Raw genomic sequence first — 9,652 nt, 5'->3', positions numbered from 1 at the left:
TGACTTAAGCAACAGAAGTGTGTTCTCTCCTGCATTCGGAGGCCAGGAAGCCAAAATCAAGATGTGGGTGAGTTGGTTCCAGTGGAGGTTCTGAATGAGAATCGATTGCACCCCTCCCCTAGCTTCTGGTGGCTGCCAGTGATCCTTGGCATTCCCTGGCTTGTAGGCCCATGATGGTGAGTCCCAGTTTGTTGTCTTGCGAAAATGGAAGAATAAAGTCGGGGACAAAAAACGATGAATGGAACCCAGGTTTATTGAGAAAAGCCAGCCCTGGAAAGGGTGTAGCTGGGGCTCAGGAGTAACCCAGTGTCCAGAGCTTCTTTTTCATGTTACAATCATGAGTAGTTCAGCATCCAAGATCATTAAAGTCTATTAGTCCTTGTGTGGAGGCCCATGTGGCCACAAGCCACGTGGGCATCGGGGGTTGTGAGGAATGTCAGGTATCCATTGTGTGCTGCACTGGGAGAGAAGAGAAGGAAGCGCGTGATTTTGTATATATGCTTGCCTCTCTGCCTTGTGATTGGTTACCTGCATGCCGCCTGTCTCAGTGACATCCATACATTTTAAAGTTCATGTCTCTCTCTTGCACACCCTTCCTTCCCCACCCAGTTGGGGTGTCTTTAGTATCTTCACCTAGTTGGGTTGTTGGGTTTTACTTTCCCTTCCCAAAGTCCCGCTCCTATCTACCTAGCTTTTTCTGTCTCATTGTCAATCTCAGTCTCCATCTTCACATTCTTCCTCACATGTCTTCTCCATTTCTGTCTCTTGTAAGGACATGTCATTGAGTTTAGGGTCCACCCTAAATCTAGGGTGATCTCCTCTTGAGATTCATAATGATTAATTACATTTGTAAAGAGCCTTTTTTCAGATAAAGTCACACTCATAGATATTGGGGGTTAGGACTTGAACATTCCCTTGGGAGGAAACAGAGGCAGCTTAAAGAAAGGGTTTGGAGATTGCTGTGAATATCACCCATCCACTCCTGAATGTGGCCTTAGGAGACAGGGATTATGTAAATATTTAGTTAATGTTGACATATAGTTTTTACATGTTAAGAAATATATGAAATTCACAGACAACCCCGAATTGGAATCTTACCATTTTTTACTTTCTTTCCTTGTTCAATTTTGTGTCACTTTATTTTATGTGGGGGAGTTTTATTTCCTACACACAGAAACTGTGGGGGATTTAAACTATTGTGGCCCTAAAAGTGAACAAAAGATGACAGCAAGAAGAGGAGGAGAGAAGCTCAGGACTAGAAAAAATGGTTCCTGCACCCTCCTTTGTTGACTGTGACTAAGAAGAGAAGCATCATCTTGTGAAGCTGTTAGCAGCATGGAGTGAATCCAGCGCATCCTTTCGAGTCTGCAAGAACTCTTTTGTCAGACAGGTTTTGTTGTTGATTTTCATCTGTGACTTGAAAACAAGGAGGTGTTGCTGCACTCTGTGCGTCTCATCTTGTCCTTTGTTTTATTCTCTTTTCCAGACTCCAGACTAACATTTAGCAGACAAAACTTGGGGGGTGGGGGGAAGGAATACTGCTCGTAATTCTGCTAGAATTCTTTTTTTTTCCTCCATCAAAATACATACCATTCTGACCAGAATTCACAGGTGGGGATGAGAGGGGAGAGGAAGAACCTATAGTCACCTTGGCGTTTCTCTTGGAGGAATGTCTGCGTAGAAGTGATGGCTTTCTCATACAGGTTGTCCTTGATTGGCAGCAAAACCAAACTGGAGAGAGAGAATCAGAGAAATTAGAGCTATTCTCCCAAGCATGGGAAACGGCATCACCTTAAGGATGTGTTGTCAATGGGGCCCCAGAGCATGAGAGGGGAGAGTTACAGTAGGTGCCAAACTAAGAATTTCCTGTGTTAATTTCTTTCTGCTTGAAACACATAGAATTGCCTCTGTTCTCCTGTGTGAACCTTGTCTATTACCTCCAGGATCTGGGATAAATCAAGGCTCCACGATCTCTTGTAATTTTTAGATATTTTCTAAGGATTCACACTGATGCCATGCTGGTTTCTGTATTTTTTTTTCATCATACATGACAAAGTTTCCTGCATTCTTTAGATGTGACTTTGCATTTCCTAAGCTGCCCAAGCCTAAGTTAAAAAGAGGTTACAGCAATGATTCTAAAAATACATATAGCACTTCTCTGAATGTACTGTAGGGGAGGTAAATTTTTCCTCTCCCCTCTTAGGGTTTCTGGCTGGGATTGACATAAGGCAGATTTAACAAGAGAAAGCATACAAATTTTATTTACATGTACATAGGAACCCTCACGAGAAAAAGGAAGATCCAGGTAGGAGTGGGATGAAGTGGGTCAATGGGACAAAAAAGGGGGACATTTGTACTACTTTCAACAATAAAGGTAAATTAATAAGAAAGAAAAAAAAGTAAGACTCAAAGAAGTAACTAAGTGTTTATATATTGGGTATATACATGGAAAAGTTGCTAAAATACAAGTTTTACTGTATTAGAAATTAAACTAAGAATTTTAAAAAGGTTTCTTTATTAAATCACATTAATAATGATGAATTTATTACATGTTAACATAAATAAATGTTTTAAAGTAAAGTATTCTTTTTAATATATATATTTTTGTTGATTTCAGAGAGGAAGGAAGAGGGAGAGATAGAAACATCAATGATGAAGAGAATCATTGATTGGCTGCCTCCTGCACGCCCCCTACTGGGGATTGAGCCCGAAACCCAGGCATGTGGGTTGCCGTAATCAAACCTGGGACCCTTCAGTCTGCAGGCCAATGCTCTATTCACTGAGCCAAACTGGCTAGGACAACATAAATAAATTTTTATGCAAAATAACCATATTTTTGATTTTTTTAAAAAGAAGGAAAAAATTTTTCAATAAACTATGAAAACAGAAATATGTGCTTCTAACTTATCAACATTAATGGCCTCCAGTCAACCCTACTCTCTTTCCCGTAAAGATACTCAAAGGATAAATGAGTGCGTTAATCAAATCCATTTGTGGCGAATCTCACTAATAAAAAACATAAGCATTTCTTACTTCCTAAAGCTAGAGGGATCTTCATCATGATATGTCAATTTCTAAGTAAGTAAATTAATTAACTAATTAAATACGTGAGGAGAGGCTAAAGGAAGCCAAGAGTCTGTACAGATTTCTCTCCCCCTCAACACCGACTCTAGTGACAAGATGTTTCCTCCTCCTGGCACAGGGAGGGCACCTTTCACATGGTAATTTGTGAAATTATGCTTTTGGAAAATAAAGGAAGGTCAGAGTGCCCTTCTGCTATCTGCTGTTTTTAAAGTACCTTTAACTCGAAATAATTGATATGCCTAGCAGCATATTTGGGGGTGGTGTGTTCTGAACTCTTACCTACCTATTATGCTGGAACAAAAGTCCCTCTCAATTTTTTAAAATAAACTTTCAGCATTTTGTAATTCACAGGCTAATGCACCGGCTTGGGAGTCAGAGAGCTGGGTTTTTATCCGAATTCCACTATTTGCTAAGTAACTATTAGTTGACATCTCTAAGCCTCCTTTCCACATATACATATAAAGTGGGCATAAAAACATGCCTCGTGTGCAGAAAGGAGTTGTAGCAAGCCTGAGACTGCTATCATCAGAAAGGCTTGATTGCAAGCTCGCTCTTGGCTGGTGTCTGGGAACTTAAATTTTGAGAGGGTTCCCACTATTCCCTAAAGTAAGCGTGGCTCGTTGGGCCTAAACTGTTTGTAAAACAATGTGGCTTATGCTGAACACCTGTTTTCCTTTTGGGAGTCAGGAGTTTTTGGTATTTGCTTGGCAGATTGTGCCAAGACCAGCCCCCAGTAAACCCAGGCCCTGGGTCTCCAACGTGCTTTCCTGGTAGCTTCTGTTGCCCACATCACAAGCTGCTGGAAGAATTAAGCACCTCTATGTGATTTAGGACTCTTGGAAGTTTGTACCTCGTTTCCTCCAGACTTTACCCCATGTTCCTATTCCCTTTGCTGATTATGCTTTGTATCTCTTTACAGCAATAGGTCGTAGCCATGAGTAAGACTGTATCCTGAGTCCAGAGCATCCTCCTACCTAGTGAATCACTGAAACAGGGTTGGAGGGTTGGGGCGAGGTGGTTTTTGAGAGCTCTTGTCTTAGTCCATTTCTGTCCTAGTCTATAACAAAATATCACTGACTGAGTGGCTTACAAACATAAATTTATTTCTCACAGCTCTGGAGGCTGGGAAGTCCATGGTCAAGGCACCAGCAGGGTTGCCTTCTGGTGAAGGCCCTCTTCCTGGTTCATAGCTGGCGCCTTCTCGCTATGTCCTCACCTGGTGGCAGGGGCTAGGGATCTCTGTGGGTTTCTCTTATTAGGCACTACTCCCATCCATGAGGGCTCCTTCATGACGTAAGCATCTTCCAAAGGCCCCACCTACCAATGCTATCACCTTTGGGGGTTAGGATTTCATCTTAGCAAACTCCCAGGAAAACCTACTGGGCTTCTGTTTCTCTGCCCTCTCTCCCCTTATCTCCCAACTGGCAGGAAGGGCAGAAAGCCATATTGATCAAATCAGAATTCTTTTCAGTACACGGAAAAAGGGGAATGACAGGGATCCTCCATACAGTATTTTTGTTCTGACACACATCCAAAGGAGTGTTGTCTGTTTCAAAGATGTCACCTTGAGAGGCTCCATCCTTTATAACCAATGCCCCAAACTTTTTGGGATATTATTGTTGGAACTTATTTACAAACCGCTGTAAAGAATATCCACTGCAGCCCTTCAGGGCACATTCACTAGAATATAACTCCCAGCTGGCACCCCTGTGACTTTCAGGACTTACCTCTTTAATTGTCACAGCCCTCCATTGTTCTGAGCCGAGAGAGAACTGACTGGGGTAGTGGCTCTCAGAGGACAGTAGGTTTGTCCTGTAGAGTACTGGTGACAATCAACAATGCCTAGGGATCCCTGGCCAGGGACATAGATGAGTACAGGAGAAGAATGGAAACAGAAAGAGGAAAAGAAAAAAATATATACATAGAAGAGCAAAACAATGAGAGCAAAAAGGAGAAGGCAAAATAGAAGACAGGACTGAATATAAAAATTAAGTACTGTTGAAAGCAGAGGAACAGTTTATGACGCAGATTCTCCAATCTCTGAATAGTTAAACCTGTTACTTTGGTTCATTGCAGGTTCCCAGCCACCTGGTGAAAGGGGCTGAGAGGAGGAGGTGGGGTGAGAGGAGGAGGTGGGACAGTGTTAAGAGGGACTGCCCGGAGACACCGGTTTGGGTTCTTATTATCCACTAAGAAGTTGCTCTGTTGATCATCCCGAAACACCAATCAGAAAGAATATATGCACCTCTATGTTCATAGCAGTGTTATTTACAATAGCTAAGATCTGAAAACAGCCCAAGTGCCCATCAGTAGATGAGAGGATTAAAAAAAAAAAAAAAGCTGTGGAACATTTACACTATGGAATACAATGCAGCTGTGAAAAAGAGGGATCTCTTACTCTTTGAGACAGCATGGAGGGACCAGGAGATTAATATGCTAAGTAAAATAAGCAGTCAAAGAGAGCTAAATATCACATGATCTCACTTACATGTGGAATCTAATGAACAAGATAAACTGATGAACAAAATAGGTCCAGAGACATGGAAGTATGGAACAGACTAAATCTCGGAGGGAAGGGAGGGCGGGCAGAAAGAGATTAACCAAATATGCATATATGCATAGCCCACTGACAGAGCTTTGTGTGATGAAGGCCTGGGGTGGGGTGGGAGTAGGGTGGAGGGGGCAAAAGGAGGGAAAATGGGGAACATGTGTAATACTCTCAACAATAAAGATACAATCTTTTTAAAAAGGAAAGTTGGGTTATGAGGTAAGCTACTCAATCTGTTAATAAAGAAATCAGCTTTCTTTTAAAAGCCATTTTCTGTGGTGTGACAGTTGACTACAATAGAATTAATTGTCAGATCACAAATGGTGGGTTAAGAGATGAATCAGTGAACAAAGTGGGTGTACAGGCCTATTATAACTGAGAATACAGAGTGATTAACAGAGGAAAGGCTGGGGAACAAAAAAATATAAAGGAAAAAATTACTTTTTAAAAAGATAGGAAGACGCCAGAACCAGTTTGGCTCAGTGGATAGAGCGTCGGCCTGCGGACTCAAGGGTCCCGGGTTCGATTCCGGTCAAGGGCATGTACCTTGGTTGCGGGCACATCCCCAGTGGGGAGTGTGCAGGAGGCAGCTGATTGATGTTTCTCTCTCATCGATGTTTCTGGCTCTCTATCCCTCTCCCTTCCTCTCTGTAAAAAATCAATAAAAAATATATTTTAAAAAGATAGGAAGAAAATTTGATGTAGAAAACTTTAAAAAATAGGTTGTAAACAATGTACATAATGATATAAAAAGGAAAAAAATCTATGTTCATTTCCTATCCATCCTCACTTCTAAATTCCATTGATGGAAGCAAAAATCACTCCTACATGTGGCTGCCACATGCATGCGTGTGTGTGTGTGTGTGTGTGTGTGTGTGTGTCTACACAAAACAATTTATTTAAATTACCTGAGTTAAGAAGTTGATACTATTTCACACTATACATTTGCCTCCAGAGTGTAAAATAAGTTAGATGACGAATGATGGGCCCAAAAATTACTACTGAATAAATTTTTACCTTTTGCTCTAACACAAGTTTTTAAAACAAAAACATATCATAAACCTGTGTAAAATCTTGTTGAAATGTTTGCATATTTTATTTCCGTAACAGACACCTAGAAGCAAGAGACTTGAGGAATTAATCTCAATGTTCTGGCATCATACACCCTATTATTTGATTTTTATAAGACAGTATTTGTTATTGAATCAGGGATAATGAAGTTGCTAAGAAAAATCAAGAGATTACTTATTATTTATTAGCAGGTGTCTCTTATTATTTTAATAAACATTTTAATATATGAAATTTTTTTATAGACTAGTTTAAAACCAAGATCACTTGACAAAAAGATTTTATAGAAAAGTGAACAATGAAAATCTAATGATAATTGAAAAAAAAATGTTCTCAGGTGGATAACATATGCTAGTAATTTTTATTACTCAATTGGATATCTTAGGAATACAAAAAAATGCAAAAGGCTTATGTATACATTAAAATGTTTATTACTGGTTTTCATTTCATAAAATAAAAATTTCTACTAAGACTATTTATAGGAAAATAAAATTTTAATACAGTTATCATCTTAGTTCCTTGGCACTTAGTTTTGTTATAATAATCTACAATAGTTCACCACCTTGACTGCATATGAAAATTATCTGAGATGTTTAAAAAATATTCTGATGCCCAGGCAGCAGCCCAGACCAATAAATCAGAATCTCTCCAGGGTGAAACATGATATTTTTACTGATTTCAGAGAGGAAGGGAGAAGGAGAGAGGGATAGGCACATGAGTGGTGAGAGAATCATTGATTGGCTGCTTCCTACACTCCCCTACTGGAGATCGAGCCTGCAACGGAGGCATGTGCCCTTAACGGGAATCGAACCCAGGACTCCTTAGTCCCCAGGCTGACGCTCTATCCAGTGAGCCAAACTAGCTGGGGCTGAACATGTTTTGTTTTGTTTGTTTTTTTAAAGCATCCCAGGTGAACCAATGTTCCATCAAAATTGTGATCCACCTGATTTAAGCACTTCCTGATCAAGCCTCACTTTAATCATCACCTCTGATGGGATCACTCCTCCTCCGCACTAAAGGGAGATGACAGAGCAAACCGTATTGTTGTAAGTTAGGGCTGCGTTTCATTGCATTTTCATCTTCAGTACCTGACAGGTGCTCAATAGTGCAGTGACCGAACACATATTTCCAACGTGGGCCCCGGAAGAAGTCGCCACCACTGGGGGATGGCAGATTCCCCCGGAGCGCAGAGGGGCATGCTGCGACTCCCTTAGGTACGTTACACAGCTCTGAGTCACCTGGCACTCGGCCAGCCAAAAGTGTCAGAACTTGTTTCAGATTCTTATCCAACAGACATTTTTATCCCTGGGGCCGGGCGGAAGGTGCAGCTGACTGAATCAGTGCAGGGCTTCTCTCCGGAAGCTGTGGGCAGCACTGCCGCTCCCTGCTTATGTAACTGATGTTGCACAAGCATGATGCATGGGAGGGGAGCCACACATTATTTCTGTCTCCCTCCATCACTTTAAGCTCAACTAAGTGGAGATAAACTTCTCTTATTCATGAATCAAGTCTGTGTCACTCTCAGTGTTAGCCACATTTAGTAGTAAAAGGGTCTCATTTTAGCCCTAACTGGCTTGGCTCAGCGTGTAGAGCTTCAGCCTGTGGACTGAAGGGTCCTGGGTTCGATTCCACTCAAAGGCATATGCCATGGTTGTGGGCTCCAACCCCAGTAGGGGGTGTGCATGAGGCAGCCAATCAATGATTCTCTCTCCCTTTTCCTTCCTCTCTGAAATCAATGAAAATATATTTTTTAATTACTTTAAAAAATATATATTTTATTGATTTTTTTACAGAGAGGAAGGGAGAGAGATAGAGAGTCAGAAACATCAATGAGAGAGAAACATCGATCAGCTGCCTCCTGCACACCCCCCACTGGGGATGTGCCCGCAACCAAGGTACATGCCCTTAACCGGAATCGAACCTGGGACCTTTCAGTCCACAGGCCGATGCTCTATCCACAGAGCCAAACCCGTTAGGGCGAAAATATGTTTTTACAAAGAGTCTCATTTTTGAAATTTAATGCACACAGCCTCACATAATAATAAAAAACCCAAACTTGGAATCGGGTTGAACTGTCACCCCTCCTCCCTTGGGCTGTTTCACGAGCCTGCCGTGGGGAAGGTGTTGTGGTCCTTCTGTCCTCCCCTGCCTCCCAGCTTACTTGTGGTGCCTGTGATTTCTCTCACTGTGGTCGAAATAAGGAGAGAGGAAAACTGTTTGTGCCTTGGCTGAACCTGGTGTTAGTAAAAGCTGGAATCCCTGGGTGGGATCGGCAGGTGGTTCTTTTTCCAGGGGGGAGTTTTGTGGGTTCATCAGAGGTTTCTTGTTGAGTTCCTTGCTCTTGCAGCTCCCTTGACCTGGGATGATTGATCTGTATGCTTGGTGGCCAACGATGACACGTTCCTCACTCTCAGACACACCTCTAAATGAGCTTCTCAGGGGTCTCCGTGCCACTCCAGGCAGCCCTACGGGCTGAGAAGACCCCACACTGCTCTCTTCTTGGCCCACAGTGGTCCATCTGCAATCATGCACTCCTTGCCTCTCCGTGATCTGGAGGCAGGTCATCTCTATGCAGCAACTACCTGGCTTCTCAATGAGGTAGTTGTCCTTCGATCTCCAAGGTGAGAGCAGACACCATTCATGAGCCACTGGAGTATTCTCAGGCCCGAGTGAGGGGCCTGTCCTCTCCGTTGATAATTGACAGGTGCTCAATAGTGCAATGATCAAACACACATATTTGTGTGTTTGCAGGGGTCACTGCAGCACTCCCCAGGTGGTTGCCTTGAAACCCCCTTCTTCCAGACCCACCTGCACTGCCTCAGGGGTGCCCCGCCTCTGTCTTAGGTCCGTCTCCCTAGAAGCAGAGCCTAAACTGGGGATTCTTGTTCAGGTCATTTATCGAGGACATGTTCTCATTAGAAGAGGAGTGAGGAGAACAGGATAAAGCGGGGG

General features: G+C 42.4%; 1 long non-coding RNA gene across 1 annotated transcript in view; it reads right to left on the bottom strand.

Annotated features, from left to right (window-relative positions):
- Positions 1 to 283: 283 nt before the first annotated feature.
- LOC102246312 overlaps positions 284 to 9,652 on the bottom strand; it is a 29,507-nt gene continuing 20,138 nt past the window's right edge. The window contains exons 3-4 of the long non-coding RNA XR_314597.1: positions 1,649 to 1,731; positions 284 to 459 (exon numbers count right to left, since the gene is read on the bottom strand). This is a non-coding gene — a long non-coding RNA (uncharacterized LOC102246312). The remainder of the gene's footprint in view (positions 460 to 1,648; positions 1,732 to 9,652) is intronic.

Source organism: Myotis brandtii, unplaced genomic scaffold, assembly GCF_000412655.1.
Source record: "Myotis brandtii unplaced genomic scaffold, ASM41265v1 scaffold82, whole genome shotgun sequence".
Lineage (NCBI taxonomy): Eukaryota > Metazoa > Chordata > Mammalia > Chiroptera > Vespertilionidae > Myotis > Myotis brandtii.
The sequence above is the reverse complement of the archived record's forward strand: the minus strand, read 5'-3'. Positions and strand labels throughout refer to the sequence as shown.